Raw genomic sequence first — 17,916 nt, 5'->3', positions numbered from 1 at the left:
CTAAATTAAAAATAAAATAAAGTAAAGCCTAAGCTCATGAATATCTTATTTTGATGAGTTTATCTAAATGTATTTTAGTTTATTAATTTGAGTTTAGTGATTCAATGCAATTTTTTTATAACTTTTAATACAACTATATAATCTGTAACTTTAAAAAATTATAATTATAAATATAATTATCATTAATTATGTAGCACCCCAAACCCGGCCGAAGTTATGGTCGGATCCGGCATGCCACATCAAAAACGTAAAAAAAATTCCATTCTAAGTCCGAAAATCGTACTTGATGTTCAAAAGATTAATTCATTAAGGGTTAAAGTGAATGGAAATCGTGCACCGGTAGGAAACCGTAAAAGAGGTGGTGAGTCCATCGAATCGCTATACCAAGCTCCTTCGGATCCAATCCTAGACATGCATACCGCCATTGCCACACCTTAACGTCATGGATATTTCTAGGAAACCGATTTGATTAAGTCATTTTAGGAAAAGTGATTAATTTTGGAAAATACTTTCATTGCGGAAGCTTTGCTTGTTGTCGTGTTATTTTGAAATCAATTGTTGTTTTTTGAAAACGCCTAAAGCTATCCAATTTCAACAGTTAAAATAAGTATTACCTATCTTAGTAATACATATTAAAAACCATCAAAAATAAATAAGCGGCCTTATTACATTTAAAAGCCCAAAACCTCAAACATAATTAAAAGGATGTCCAGTTCACCAGAAGAAAATCAAACTTTCAGAACGGGTGGCCACTCCGAATTCCCTCACAGCTCCAAGCCCACTATGGTTGGGGATTACCTGCGTGGATGAAAATAAAAGGGGTGAGTTTGGGGAAACTCAGTGTGTAAAATAACCCAACCATAGCCTATATCAGCTCAACCCACAGAAACATAATAAGTTGGCCTTAGCCCAGAACAGAATTCAGAATAAAGCCCATAGGCCCATAACAGAACAAAACAGATTTTACATGTTTATGCAGAAACCCAACCCAGATTCATCCATAACACCCCCGTACCAACCTTACACCGTGTGGGGAGACAACTCGACCCACCCAACCGCTACACACCACAGAATTTGCAGCATGGCTGCCAGAACAGATAATGTGACAGAGTCACCAGATACAGATAATCGTGGCAGAGCCACCAGAACAGATATATGTGGCAGAGCCACCAGATCAGATATTTGTGGCATAGCCACCAGAACGCTTCCTCCATAATATAACCCATGTCCCCATGCAACAGATATATAATCATGGAATACATCATACAGAATCAGATCGTCATGCTTTTCAGTCAAAATTAACCCTAGGGGTATAACGGTAATTTTACACCTAGGGGTATAACAGTAATTTTCCATACATAAGGGTATTATAGTAATTTAGCTACTTTTAGCGTTTTCATGCATATCCTAACTATTTACGTACTATCAGAACACTTACACAGATACTTATCGAATTGGGCCCGTTGGCCCATGAACCCGAGCTTTGGCCCATTAAGCCCAAATTATCAAAATGTACGAAATCGCGTCTGCGCAGTTTATTACTTTAGATTACCAAATATACAAACCCAACTATTTTACGAGCATTCGCACACTCGCAAATTCCCAAAATACCGACTTTTAAGCATTTCGGCTTTTCGGCTTTTGCCAATCTAGTCTATGAGAGGGTGTCAGTTACACACCTGTTTGCGACGATATGCTGACGAGATCCACACATGAACCGCCTACAATTGGATTACTAACACGTTAATCTAACTATTCAAATACAAACTACGTATTAACCCCTTACAATATTCGGCCAACCACACCTACAGATCATAGTAAGCTTATAAGAAATCAATAAGCAACTCATTAACAAATTTTTGTCAATGTTTACCACATACTCATAATTTCACTGCAAGCTGTCTTCCTGAGCAACAGTCACTAAATTATTTATAACTGGAGCTACGAAACTCCAAATCAAGTTCCGTTAATTTTCCCTGAAAATAGACTCATATATCTTCTATCCATAAAATTTTCAGAATTTTTGGTATGGCCAATAAATACCAGATTTTTCTTAAAGTTTCCCATGTTTCACTGTTTGACTAATCTGACCACTCTTCATTACGAATCAAATTTCTCATTGTACAGAATTCAAAATATGTTCTCGTTTATTCCATTTGAAACTAGACTCAACAAGATTTAATTACATAATTTATTCAGCTTCTAATTCATCTCCCACAATTTATGGTGATTTTCCAAAGTCACGTTACTGCTGCTGTCCCAAGCAGATTTATTACCAAATCACTCTTTCACACATACCTTGCATGCATGTTATTTAAACATGTATATCACCAATCAATCATCACATATCTATGATTTTACTTAAGTATAATCTCTATTTCATCATTTTAAAGCACAACATGTTAGCCGATTTTTCCCTTTAACATCTAAGGCATATGCATGCTCATTTGTTTGGCTCAACTTCACCTATTTTCCATTTTTTCATCAAAAGAACATGAAACAACAACCATTTCCTTCATTTTAATTCATGACTAAATGCTCACAACACAACTAAAAATCAAAATATACTTCAAGAGTTAAGGTAGAATCAAGAAGAACTCATGAACCTCAAAATAGAAGCAAGGTACCAAGAACTTACCTTCAATTTTCCTCCTCCTAATGACCGAATACTCAAGAGCTTTCTCCTCTCCTTTCTCTTCTCTAACTTTCAGCTATGATGAACAAAGATGGACAAAACTTTGTTCTTTTCACCCCTTTTTCTTTTAATAAAACTTCATATTTCATCCATTTAATTCTTTAATACAAAAGACATGAAATTCTTATCATGAAACATTTAACTAACACATTATCATGAAACATTTACCTAACCCATTATCATGAAACATTTACCTAACACATTATCATGAAACATTTACCTAACCTATTATCAATTTGTATCAATTTGTACCATAAATTATGGATATCAAGTGTACATTTTGTCTACATTCAACATGATGGCTGGCCACTTCATGTAAAATGGGAGGTTTGTCATGCAAATCCTCCTATTTTGCACTCCTATTTATTTGGCCACTTCAATTTAGCCTATAGCATTTTCAAACATTTTCACATAGGTCCTATTTCATAATTTCACCCCCTTTTTCTTATGGAACAAAAATTAACTAAAATTGTCGGGTTCTATCTTAAGTTTGGGCTTTCTAGAGGCCCACTAACATAATTAAACCTATGCCAACATTCACAGGATTCCCGAAAATTGGGGCGTTACAAATTATTTACTAATATTTTATTTTGTTGTTCACTATTTACCATTAGTAATTTCATAATTTAATAGTGCTTTCTATTTAAATATTTTTTAAAAATATTTATTATAATATGCTTTTTGGAAAGTTATCTTATAGAATATGTTTTTATTATACCTCGACACCTCGAGTTTAGTGATGTTTATTTTACCATCAAATTTTTTGTCATTGGAATTAGAGTAATTATTTTGAAATTATTACAACACATTTATTGATGTTGAATTTTTTGTAAAATTTAAAAAAAACATATATAGTAATTTGTAACCGTTAATTAAAAGGGAGACACAAAACTTAATTGATCTCGCTGCCCATGAGAATATTTAAAAAACACTAATAAAACTCTAATTTTAAAACCTATAAATTAATATGCCATGCAATGAAAATGCAAAATATTTATCATTTATATAACTATATTAAAATGATTTTAATTCTTATAGAAAAATATATAATTTAATTATGAATTTTCGAAAAAATTCTTACATCACTCTAATTCGAACTTCAAAAGTTACTCGAATAAAAAAAACAAAAAGGAAAAATCAGAGGAAAGTTGTATAAAATGTATGTAGTAGGAGGGATTAGATATTTATAAATTTAATTTATGTTTTATTATTTAATTTTTATTTTACATTTCGTTAATTAAATGAATTAAATAAGATAATATATAATATTTTTTCTCTTGATTTTCAATATTTTCCTTTTAAAAAATTCAAATTCAATTAAAAAATTAGAAATCTGATTTATCATTCTTTTATTAAAAGGAATAGAGATGACGTGAAATCACAATTTCATACAATTTTTTCTTCTCACAGTTCCTCATCCTCGTTGTTTGGTTTCCAAGTTGTGACCCAAAGTCAAGATTGATTTTTGAATGTTTGGCCATCAGTATCCATTGTAAAGCACATCAAACAAAGATACAAATTGATACAACTATTCTCAAGTTCAAAGAAAACAATATATTCTTAGGTAGAGTGAACAAAATCACTAAATTATTTTTTATGTCAATTAGATTTATAGTTTTTATTCAATTAGTTGGATTGATTAATTTGATAAAAAAAATAACTATAATTTTAATTTTAGATAAGTATTAAAAATATTAATAATTTATAAACACATTCATTTAAATTAATTTTATGTTGTAATAATTGTTTAATAAATTAAAAAATTTAAGTGAAAAATTAAAAAAAGAAAGATGTTTAATAATTAATAAAGTGTACGAGAGTGAAGCGTTAGATATTTTTGGATATGTTTAATGTACTCGTGTTGTCGTTGTTTGGACACCATAATCAATTCACTTTTGCTTCATCCAAAATAAATGTGCACAACTCTCAAGTACAATACTTAATCTATGGATTGCGAGATAGAACTTTGTCTTTGTTTTTTTTTTTTTAGCTTAATAGATAATAGCAAATTTGTGGAAATACAAAAACTTAGCTTTAACATATTTCATATCTAGTACTTGGGTTAGGATAGAAATTTAGCCTATCCATCGAAAGTATAAATAATCAAACATATAAATCAAATCATGCGTTCTAAGGCATAAATAATAAACAACTTCTCAATAATGTGGTATTTAATATCTATCAGTTTTGTACGAGAGTAAAGTAAGTATAAAGTGTAACACCCCAAACCTGGCCTAGATGTCCAGTTCAAGTTTAGAGAGTTACATCATCGATACTCAAATACCACACAAATAACACAATAATACTAAACCATACTTCACATAATATTCATCACAAAGATTAGTTAAGTGCATAATCTTCCAAAGTCCTACTATCATAGATTACCGAAACTCCTAACGTAATACTTAAAAAAAAAAGGTAAAAGCTTGACTGAGCTTCCGTGTCACCGACCCGTTCAAGACTGAGAACCACTTGATATCCAATCAATAACAAAATGAGTTGTGAACTCAGTGCGTAAAAGAAATTTGTTCAATTAATGCACACTTATAAAATAATTCCAAATTCGAAGATTCGCTTTGATACAGTCGTAATTTCAGTTCAGATTCATAGCAGATTAGTTACACATACATATGTAAGCAATTTCAGTTCCAAATATAGTACAGATCAGATTCAAATGCAATATTCCTACCCCCAACCGCTACACGCCGTCTTCGACCATCCCAACACGCCGTTAAGGACATTCAATGCCCAACCAACCCTGCACACCTTAGAGTGTCCGCTTGAAACTTTTACAGAAACGCAACTTAGCTGCAAGATTAGAATGCAACAAAATGCCAGAATCAGATTTATACGCATTGTAACTTAGCCACTATTTTAGAATAGATTACTTCTTTCTTCGCAATATCCCAACCCATGCAAATGTAGAGCACAAATACCCGTATCAAATATTCCGTCATTCTAATTTATTTCACAAACAAATAAGACAATTCAATCTCAGAATAAGTATCATAGTATACATACAACTATGTTATTCATACATCAGTCTCTGATATCATACAGTTCTCATATAATCAAGTTTAATCATTCATACAATAAGGAAGCCAGTACCAGTGTTAAACAACATTCACGGCCTCAAGAACAGGTTTTGGGCCCCAATAACATGCCACACAGCCTGGTCACATGCCTATGTGCCTTACTCGTGTGGTTCCAAAGCACAAACAGTGAGTTACACAGCCTGGACATATGCCCATGTCCCTACCCGTGTGACTCACACGACCTGGGTACATGCCCGTGTCCCTGGTCGTGTGGTTTTGTACCACAAACAGTAAGTTACACTGCCTAGACACATGCCTGTGTCCCTGGCCATGTGGTCTTGTACCACAAACAGTGAGTTACACTTCCAAACACATGCCCATGTCCGTTGCCTGTGTGAACCCTGTACTAATATGGCCACACAGAGCTTAAACACATGGCCGTGTGCCTTGCCCGTGTGGTCCCAAATCAATAAAAAATGAGTTACACGGCCAACCACATGGTCATGTGGCTTACATGGCCTAGAGACACTCCCGTGTGCCTGGTCGTGTAAAGTCGAAAGCCACCATTTCCTGTGACCAAAATTTGCAAAAACTAAGGTTTCCAGTACGCACCTGGATAGATTTCAAAGTAACAACAATGAAAAAGATCCTCGAAGCCTAAAACAATCATTCAGTAATACAATTTAGCCATTTTAATCGGTAAAATTTCCTGACTACACACTTAATGCCTATGTCGAAAGTTTTGAACCGAAACCTTCAACAGACCCAAACTCACCGAAACTTCAACAACAATAACAGAAATTGTCTAGTTGCTATTCCTTATTGCTAATATTCTCGCCTATTAGGAAACAAATGATCATTTATCAGATATTGTCGAAACTCACAAAATAATCAATTCAACGCAAGTTACAAAAACGAAAGAAAACCACAAAAACGCTCACATTGACAGTTACTTACCCGATAGCCTTTTGACTAGTGACTAACAACAAAATTTTTGTTAATCCCGTATCCCTCAGGATTTTGATTAGCTAAATAAAATAAAATAAAACGGATGAGAATAAAGAAGAAGATAAAAACGGTGAAGAAAAAAGAAATAAAAATTAAAGAAGAAAAGAAAAACTAACGTTAATTAAATTCCTAACTTCCAAGAAATCGACAAAAATGTTCCTTATTATTCCCTTTAGGACTCAAATACAGAACTAACAAAATATAGACAGATGCTTAACCACTGAACCAGTAGGCTCATTCTTGGCACAATTTCACACTGAATTGGACTTAACCGGGTAACGTATGATTAAGGGTTGATTTTAAAATAACAAAACTTTTAACGATGCAACTTGAACTTCAGACCTTAAACTCAATCGCAGAACGCAAAACCACAAATACAAAAATTTAATTACTGCAGATTCTCACAATAAAATTCTTAAAAATTTCGAGGTGATACATAAAGACTAAAAAATGATTAAATTAAAATAAAAAAAAAACTAAAGCTACAACTTACATGTACCAATGAAAGTTTTTTTATTAGGCGAGGGATACAGCTGGATCCATTATCTAGTTGTTGTCCATGGTGTGATAGAGTTACAGAAAATGTTAATCATTTATTTTTTCTATGTCCTTTTATTAATATATACTTTTTGATCTCGTATTTTTAATTGGTGCAGTTTTGATTGGAAGAATGTGGTAAATTTTGAAGAATTCTTTACTTTTTGATGGAACATGCCCCTGATAGGTTATAGCTAGTGGCGATTATAGCATTTTGTTGGACGGTGTGGTTATCTCGGAATGGTATTGTGTTTGACAGGTTGGTTACAACTATTGACGCTTTATTATTTCATTCTAAGATGAGAGCGTTAATGTAGGCAAGAGCTGTTCATAATGAATGTATCTTCTCGGAAAGTGATTGGTGGAGATGGCCGGTGAAATGTATTGTGGGTGGAAGATCAATGAGGACTCGAGACTTAGTTTGGATCCTTCTCCCATGGGTAGGATAAAATTCAATGTGGCAGGGGTTGTTGTGAATGAGATAGCAACTTGTGGAGGAGTGTTGAGGGATGATAATAGGGTGGTTTCGGCTTGATTTTCTAGTAGATATGCAGCGAGGGGCTTGGAAATAGCGGTTCTAATGGCAATTAAAGAGGCTGCAAAGATGGTTATAGAGTTGATTCGAAAGAGCAGGTCCCTTTAATCATAGAATGTGATTCAAGTACTGTTTCGGATTGGTTGAAATATAGTTGTCTTCGACCGTGGTCGTTTAAGAATTTGTTCGCAAATATTGAAGGAAGTTTAAGGCGAATGGCTGAGGTTCAGATTGAAGTCACAAATCGAGGTAAGAATGGAATAGCAAAACCCTTGGCTAAAGCAGGTTTGTCAAGGAATACCTTGTTTAGAGCATATTGGTAATTTTTTTAGGGTTGTTATTTTTCTGGTTGTTTGTGCTCTATTTTGGAATAATTTGGTTGCTTTTGATTCCTTGTTCGAATTGGTATGGGTTGGGTGATCCCAATGCCTTTTCCTATAATCAATTGACTGAGAAAAAAAATATTGTGGTTATTTGTTATATGTATATACTGGCATTGATACAATATTTTCATTTTAATATTAACTTAAAATTGTTAGATAAATATATGTTAAATTATACTTTCATTATAATTTAAATAATATAATTTTAAGTTACACTTTTACTATAATTTCAATAATATAAAACTAAGAGTTACTACTATAAAACAACATTCAATATATAGATATTTTCATTCAATTAATAGTTAAAAAAAGTTTTAAATTTTGTCTTCCTAAATCTAGTAAAACTCTACTTGCTAGCACGTTTTCCTCTACTTGTTAGCACGTCCTACCTTTTTTTCTTTTCCTTTCTTCCTTTTCGGGTTTATTTGGCCTTGTTCATTTTTGTTTTTTGTGGAAGAGACCTTTGTTGGTCTGTCCATCAGGGAGGAGGAGAAGGTGGCGACGATTCCACTGGGTTCAAAGGGACCAGATGGTGGGGTGTCCTATGAGCATTGTTTTGTTGGCTCCTTTCTGACATCAAATGTGATTAATTTCCCATCGATGAAAATGACATTAGCAAATGTATGGCATCCAATTAGAGGCATTTCAATTTTTGACTTGAATGAGGGTCGCTATCTCTTTCGATTGTGTCACAAGGTGGATGTAGATAGGATTGAGGCTGGTGGTCCATGGTCTTTTAACTCCCATCTTCTTGTTATGCATCGTCTACGGGGTAGGGCAGATCCTATGGTTCCTCTGGTTACCATTGATTTCTAGGTTTTAGTTCATGACTTGCCCCATGTAGAAGATGTTCCACTGGACGTTGAGGCCATCATCACAAAAGAGCAATGATGGTAAGAGAAGATTTTTTTCATTCTGAGTCCGGAGTGTTTGTTTTCTGTTTTGAAAACTCCGAGGAGCTCAAAAATCTACGGAGTTGGGACGAAAAGAGAGGCACTTGTGAAGTGAGTAAAGGTTTTCAACTCCCATAGAGAAATTCCTCCGGTGCGTCGGAAGCAAATGATTTTGCAGGGAAGATTGAAGGACTTGGGTTTTTTGTTTGCGTTTTGTTTAGAAGTTTTTTTTTTTTTTAGGTTTTTCATTTTAATGCTTTAAGTTTTTCCAGTCTTTTTAGAGATACCAGAGGCACCACCCATTAGCAGTAATAGGCTTCTGCCAGCTGGCTGATGGGTTGAAACGTTGCAGGGTTTAGGATTGTGTTCCATCCTTTAATCTTCTATTGTAATGCATCAGTTGATTTTATTTGAAAAAAAAATTGTAAGTAAATCCCTTCATATATATATATATATTAAAGTTAGTTTCTAAAGGGAAAGGATTAATATACCATTTGGTATGTAGGGTTTTTTTGTTTAAATTTAATACATGAGTTTTACTTCAATGTTCAATTTGGTACCCATACCAAACAAATGTGCCTAATGAAAACTTGGCACGTATATCCTAGTAATAAAAATAATCACCTACAAAACGATCTGATAAAATCGTCACCCTGGATTACTTGACAACGATGATTCAAGTATGAAAATTACCACCCCAGATTGCCAAGAAACGATCGTTTCCAAATAATAACCTGACCCTATGTATGCCAACTAACTCAGTCCGACAGCTAATAGGGTAACCAAATTTCAATTTCAATATACAATCTGATTCATGTTTATTTATTCTAATTTTCATAATCAATTAACCAATTCAATACATAACTTATATATATCAACTGATATTCAATGTTTATTCACATATCAAGTAAGTCATAAATTTTCTATTCTATTCATTTTAGTCCTTGCTTCGATATTCAATTCAAATCATACTTAGCTCAAACAATCATCAAGAACATCTCACTTCCAATTCCATATAATGCAAAATGATATAAATATGCAACAATTAAATGGTTCCCAAAATCATAGAATTACAAACCAAAAATTTTGATCTACTCATCGACATCTTTGGATATTCCTTTTCCTCTCGATGAATCTAGGTCAACGTTAGTTATGGATTAACATAAACACATAACACTATCAATAAACAACCAATTCACAATCAACTGTCAATTTATACAAAATTTTTAATTTATTCATTTTAGTCCCTAAAACCAATACTAACATAACTTTCAATTTAAAACTCCAAATTAAAATTTGATTTCACTATGGTCCATTAGATACCTCCTATTTCTTATTTCTATATTCAATTTTACATTTAATTCAATTTAGTCCTTATTATATGAAACTATCAATTAGCTTTAGAATTTAGTTCTTTTTCATAACTAAGCTTAAAATCTATCAATTTAACTCCTAAAGCTTTCAATTCTCAACAATGGCATCTTTCAAAACTTTAACAATTTCACAAATTGGTACATGAGCTAGCTAAATCAAGCTCTCATGACCTTAAATCTATAGCGATTAGACTTTTATAATTTAGTCCCTTGACCTTAATTAAATACAATTTCGGTAAAGTACTTATCCAAATTTCAATTCACCTATATAAAAATATTTACGGTCTTGATTTACGGAAACAGAATCTTGGAACCATCTTTTCTGACATCATTAAAAATTGAACCGTTACATCAACAACTTTTAGAAAGGCTTGAAATACATCAGCTTCAAATACATTTAAAAGATAAGGATGAGGATAAAGTTTACTTTAAATCAATCTCTTCTCTCATTCGGTCAAGAAAAAAAAATCATCCATCAACAATAAAGTTAATCTAAGCAAAAGCTAGAACCAAAATTATCCAAGTAAAAAATGTAAACAAACTCACTGCATTTTAACTATCCCAACACATTGTTTTAAGTGCTATCTTAACTTGTTGTTTCAAGTCTTATTCAAACAAAGAACGAAACGTCCAAAGTGTTGTCCTAACTTGCTATTTCAAGTGTTGTTTGAACAAAGAATCAAACAATGGCATCCCATATAATTAACCAACATAAAAACATATGTTAAATAATATTTAATTTAAATAATTAATGATTTAAAAAAAAAGAATGGTAGTTCTTTTCTAATTTATAAAATAATTTTTGAAGAGATGATTTTTGTCAAGTATTCTTTTAGATATTTTATATATTTAAATATTAGTTACTAATTTATGTAAATGGGTTTTTAAATCCTTTTGTAACTGAATTAATAAAATGATGAGCAGAATGGAAGGGAGGGTTGTTCTGGCAAAATCAGTGCTTGCTTCCTTCCTACGAACACTATACAAACGACACTACTCTCGACGATAAGCTTTATGGGGGGTTTTGTATGGGATTCGACTTTACGTTCTAATCGAATTCATCTTATTTTCACAACCAATGTAGGTGGAATGGTATTTCGTGCTATGAGGTACTGGAATCTTGTCCTATTAGCTAAATTACGATGGAGATTAGTGGTCGAAGCGGATGCACTATGGCCGAGGGTTGTTCATGCGAAGTATCTTTCATCTGGGAACTTTTTGGACGCTATTAAACCTCTAAACTGTTCGCATACATGGAGAAGTATGTTGGCTGGTATAGAGGTGCTTAACAAGGGTCTTCCGTGCCAAATAGGGAATGGATCTATAGTGAGGTTTTAAAAAAATGGTTTGTTAATTTTTAGTGCAGTTTTGACCTCAAAAGTCAGATGTTTTTCATTGCTTCTGTGGTGAAAGCACTTTTGGAATCCCAAACGTAGTGAAGAACAAGCTTTAAGTCGACCTCTAGATTGTATTTTGGAAGGGATCATAAGTCTTCTCCTGTTTCCGGTGGCAAATATGGCTGGCATGGAGAGAGAGAATTTTGTCAAATGAGAATCGCAAGAAGAGATTGATCAAAGATGGTTATGGTCATATTGGAGACAGTACTTCACATATATTGAGGGGCTGTTAAGCAGGAAAGGAACTTTGGTTGCAGTTTTCAGGAAGAGGTCATGATTCTGGATTTTTCTTTTTTTCCAACCGCTGAATGCTGGGTTTTGTGATGGGAGACTGGTGTTGGCCTGTTGCTTGAATTGCAAAGGGATGTGTGTTTGTCTTCAACATTCCTACAAGACTGCAATGGAAAGGATTATGGAAAATCTGAGTTTCATGGAAATCTTCAAGTAGATGAACATCATGTACATAATATCTCTAAAATATGTATGATACATGACCCAAAATCAAGATTTATTTGAATAATATTACGAGTATAATATAAGAAAAATAATTAAAAGGCAACATGAATACGCGAATATGTCAAAATCTATACAAAATATTATTAACCTATCAAGTTTATAAAAATATACAATAACTTAAATAAAATTAAGACATTAAAACCAAACATGAGCATCGCATAAATACACAAATTTTCTTTTTACATATAAGTACATGTGTTCAACCCTGTATGTTCATATGAACTTTTAAGAATCTTCTGAATACATAAAAGACCTAAAATAAAATTAAACCTTACTCATGTCTAAATAAAATCAATCCAACAATCACACCCATGTCTGAACAACCAAATATTACACAAGGGGTTAAAGAGGATTACCAAATATCTTGTTTGATGAAGAACCAAGATAACTGAAACCAAGAATTACATCAAACAGACTTCCAAAAGCATATCAATAGACAGTGAACCAGAGAACCTGACTTCAAAATTCAAACAAGGATGAAGCTTTGAACCTATTTCAAGCTCCAACTTTTCATTTTTATTGAAATATTCATGTCAGACGTGTATTTGGACATGGATATAGAGATACGATCCTCTAAATATATGAAAGCACACGAAAAATTTGAATATATGCATGTCAAGCATATATTCGTGTGTGACAATATAATGACCCGAAATTTTCAAGCATTGGAAAAGTGCAATATCGGGCCTCCGTCTTAGTAAATTGAGTTAAAAAAAACAATTATTAGAAATATTTATGAGTCTAGTGATGTGTTTAATTAGGTTTAAATTAGGTGAATTTAGCTTAATTTAGAGTAATTAGTGAAAAGGACTAAATTGAATAAGGTGTAAAGTTTAATTATAAAGTAAAAGAAAATAAGAGGGACTAAGTAGGTAAATAAGCCAATGGCTTAAGATGAGGCGGCAATACATGGAAAAATCTTAGATTTTTTTATATTATAAAAATATTATTTAATTAAAACATTATAAATTATATTAATTAAATTTAAGATATTATATTATAGGAAATAAATAAAATAAAGACAATTGTATGATAAAATAATTAAAAATTTTCCAAATGGATGGTGAAGATATTGTACAAATTAATTTATTAAATTATAATTTATATTAATTATATTATGAGATTTTTATAGGACGATGAAATATTATATGATGAAATAAAATGAAGACAAGTGGATGGAGATGATTTATTACAAGTGTATAAATAAAATATATACATTTGTAATATTTATATTTAAATTGAAAAATAGATATTTATTAATTATTATTATTAAGTTAAAGATATTTATTAATTAAATAATTAAATTATAATTGTAACGCCCTAATTTTCGGGAATTCTGTGAATGTTGGCATAGGTTTAATTATGTTAGTGGGCCTCTAGAAAGCCCAATCTTAAGATAGAACCCGATAATTTTAGTTAATTTTTGTTCCATAAGAAAAAGGGAGTGAAATTAGGAAATAGGACCTATGTGGAAATGTTTGAAAATGCTATAGGCTAATTTGTAGTGGCCAAATAAATAGGAGTGCAAAATAGGAGGATTTGCATGACAAACCTCACATTTTACATGTAGTGGTTGGTCATCATTTTGTTGTAGATAAAATGTGCACTTGATATCCATAATTTATGGTACAAATTGATACAAATTGATAATGAGTTAGGTAAATATTCCATGATAATGGGTTAGGTAAATGTTCCATGATGGGAATTTCATGTCTTTTGTATTAAAGAATTAAATGGATGAAATATGAAATTTTATTAAAAAAAAAAGGGGTGAAAAGAACAAAGTTTTGTCCATCTTTGTTCATCATAGCCTAAAGTTAGAGAAGAGAAGGGATAGGAGAAAGCTCTTGAATGTTCGGTCACTTGGGGAAGAAAATTGAAGGTAAGTTCATGGTAGTTTGCTTTTATTTTGAGGTTCATGAGTTCTTCTTGATTCTACCTTAACTCTTGAAGCATATTTTGGTTTTTGGTTGTGTTGTGAGCATTTGGTCATGAATTAAAATGAAGGAAATGGTTGTTGTTTCACGTTCTTTTGATGAAAAATGGAAGATAGGTGAAGTTGAGCTAAACAAATAAGCATGCATGTGCCTTAGATGCTAAGGGGAAAAATCGGCTAACATGTTGTACTTTAAAATGATGAAATGGAGATTATAGTTAAGTAAAATCATAGATATGTGATGATTGATTGGTGATATACATGTTTAAATAACATGCATGCAAGATAGGTGTATGAAAGAGTGATTTGGTAATAAATCTGCTAAGGGCAGCAGCAGTAACGTGACTTTGGAAAATCACCATAAATTGTGGGAGATGAATTAGAAGCTAAATAAATTATGTAATTAAAGCTTAATGAGTCTAGTTTCAAATGGAATAAACGAGAACATATTTTTAATTCTGTACAATAAGAAATTTGATTCGTAATGAAGAGTGGTCAGATTAGTCAAACAGTGAAACATGGGAAACTTTGATAAAAATCTGGTATTGATTGGCTAAACCAAAAATTCTGAAAATTTTATGGACCGAAGATATATGAGTCTATTTTCAGGGAAAATTAACGGCACTTTATTTGGAGTTTCATAGCTCCAGCTATAAATAATTTAGTAACTGTTGCTGAGGAAGACAGCTTGCAGTGAAATTATGATTATGTGGTAAACATTGACAAAAATTTGTTAATGAGTTACTTATTATTTTCTTATAAGCTTACTATGATCTGTAGGTGTGGTTAGCCGAATATTGTAAGGGGTTAATACGTAGTTTGTATTTGAATAGTTAGATTAACGTGTTAGTAATCCAATTGTAGGCGGTTCGTGTGTGGATCTCGTCAGCATATCGTCGCAAACAAGTGTGTAACTAACACCCTCTTTCTTAGTCTAGATCGGCAAAAGCCAAAAAGCGAAATGTCGAAAACCGTATTTTGTAGATTTGCAGTGTTCGAATGCTCGTGAGGTAAATCGATTAATGTTTTGGTAAGCTACAATGTTTGGACCGCAAAGTGCATGATTTACGTGCCCTCGATATTTTTGGGCTTAATGGGCCAAAATTGGAATGATGGGCCAACGCCCAATTCGGTAAGAACCCTCGATGCGTGATTCTATTAGTACGTGAAAAGTAGGAATATGCATGAAAACCCTAAAATAGATAAATTATTGAAATACCTTTAAAAGTGGAAAATTTACGCTTTACCCCTAGGAGATAAATTACCAAATACCCCTAGGGTTAAATTGACTTAAATGCATGTTTGATTGTTGTTATTTACTTGCATGCCATGTTGTTATTATCGATGCATGGGATTGGGATATTGACGGAGGAAGTATGAAAGTGGCTTGTCCACGATTGGAGGCTTTGCCTCAATTTATCGATAATCGAGCGAAGAATGTTTAATTGTGGAGTGTTAATGGGTGGGTTGAGCTATCCCCATATGGAGTGTATGGCTGGTACGGGTGGAGTGTAGTGGTTGGTGGGTTGAGTAGTCTCCCAAATGGGCTTGCATATGTTTATTGATGTTGCATGTATTTTGAAATGGGCCTATGGGCCATCTTTATTATCTGAATAAGGGCTAAGGCCCGCTTTATTGTAATCTAAAAGGGCTCGCCTAGTACCACTTATTACTGAATGGGCTTAGGCCCAATAGGCTTGAGTGACTTGGGCTTTGAATGGGTTTTCCTTACACACTGAGTTTCCCAAACTCACCCTTTTATTTTCATCCACGCAGAAATCCCCAACCATAGTGGGCTTGGAGTGTGAGGGAATTGAGTGGCCACCCGCTCGAAAGTTTGGTTTTCTTCTGGTGAACTAGACATCCTATTATTTACGTTGAGGTTTGGGTTTTTTAAATGTAATAAAGCCGCTTAATTATTTTTTATGGTTTTAATATGTATTACTAAGATAAGTATTACTTATTTTAACTGTTGAAATTGGATAGCTTTAGGGCGCGTTTTCAAAAAGAAAAAAACAACAATTAATTTCAAAATAACACGACAACAAGCAAAGCTTCCGTAATGAAAGTATTTTCCAAAATTAATCACTTTTCCTAAAAATGACTTAATCAAATCGGTTTCCTAGAAATATACATGACGTTAAGGTGTGGCAATGACGGTGTGCATATCTAAGATTGGATCCGAAGGGAGCTTGGTACTTAAGTAGTCCGATAGACTCACCTCCTCTTTTCCGGTTTCCTACCTAGTGCACAGCTTCCATTCACTTTAACTTATAATGAAATTATCTTTTAAAACACTAAGTAGGTTTTTTCTGGATCAACAATACAAAATGTTTTGAACGCTTCGATGTGGCATGTCGGATCCGGCCATAACGTCTGGGCCGGGTTTGGGGTCCTACATTTAGTGGTATCAGAGCCTAGGTTGCAACAACTCGGCTGTGGAATGGGTTTACAAAAACAAAGATTTTCGAAAGCGAAAATTTTATAAAGAATGCGAAAAACTCGATTTTCAAAATTTAGATCTTTAGAAGGTGGCATTCAATCTCCTACTCAAGTCTGTAAGTATTACTCGAACTCTTCTCAATATTTTTCGACTTATCTGTCTGCATCTTGAAATTCGCTAGGATACTCTAGATAGGATGATCTGAGACCATAGGAAAATCGATAAGAGATCAAATCGTAGCTAGACTTGATTCTGCGAAAACAAACTCGAACTCTTATCGATTCATAAAACATCTGTAATAAACACTGGAATATTAATTGATGCACAAAAATTTGTAATCAAGATAATACGATATGAGTACAAGAGGCCGTGAACGAAGCCGAGGAAGTGCTCGAGTGAGATCTTCGTCTTCGAGACATATACCGGCGGTGGATGCACCGGTACCACCGGCAACAGAGGTAGAGTCTCATGACTGCGGTGCCGGGGATGATGCCCTGTCACAGGTAATGCTTCGTGTTCTGGAAAGGGTTGCCGAGGCAAGTACGAGCAATGGAGTTCGGGGATCTATTTCTGAACGACTTCGGGCTAACGGAGCGGAGATCTTTAGGGCGTGTCTGGTATAGCCCGAATGTGGCGAGTATTGGTTGGAGGCCACGAACGGATTATGGACAACTTGGACCGCTCGAGGAGATTGTGAGTGGGGTATCTGTACTAAGTCCTTTGGGTCACTCGGTTAGGGTAGACAAACTGTATAGGGATGTACCCTTAGAAACTCAATGTAAGATTTTTCCTGGAGATCTGATGGAGTTACCGTTCAGAGAGTTTGATATCATTTTGGGAATGGACTGGCTTGTTAAGCATAAAGCGACTCTGGATTGTGCTGCTAAACGAATGATGTTAAAGACCACAAAGGATGAGGAGGTTATGGTGATAGGTGAACGAAGGGATTATTTGTCCAATGTGGTATCGGCATTAAGAGTCGAGAAGTGGATTCGGAAAGGTTGTGAGGCCTATTTGGCATTTGTAAGTCAATCGGAAGATGAGGGATTGACAGTGGATAAGGTTAGGACCGTAAAGGAGCTCTAAGATGTTTTTCTGGAGGAGCTTCCAAGATTGCCTCCGAACCGAGAAGTTGAGTTTGGAATAGATTTGTTGCCTGGAACGG

At 33.6% G+C, this 17,916-nt stretch overlaps 1 long non-coding RNA gene across 1 annotated transcript; it reads right to left on the bottom strand.

Moving 5' to 3' along the window:
- Window positions 1-598: 598 nt before the first annotated feature.
- On the bottom strand, window positions 599-2,822 carry LOC128294125 (uncharacterized). The gene is made up of 3 exons (XR_008284388.1): window positions 2,639-2,822; window positions 1,680-1,721; window positions 599-798 (listed from the first exon to the last, which is right to left on the bottom strand). It is a non-coding gene; the product is annotated as an uncharacterized LOC128294125 (long non-coding RNA).
- Window positions 2,823-17,916: the final 15,094 nt, after the last annotated feature.

Source organism: Gossypium arboreum, chromosome 6 (genome assembly GCF_025698485.1).
Source record: "Gossypium arboreum isolate Shixiya-1 chromosome 6, ASM2569848v2, whole genome shotgun sequence".
NCBI lineage: Eukaryota > Viridiplantae > Streptophyta > Magnoliopsida > Malvales > Malvaceae > Gossypium > Gossypium arboreum.
The sequence above is the reverse complement of the archived record's forward strand: the minus strand, read 5'-3'. Positions and strand labels throughout refer to the sequence as shown.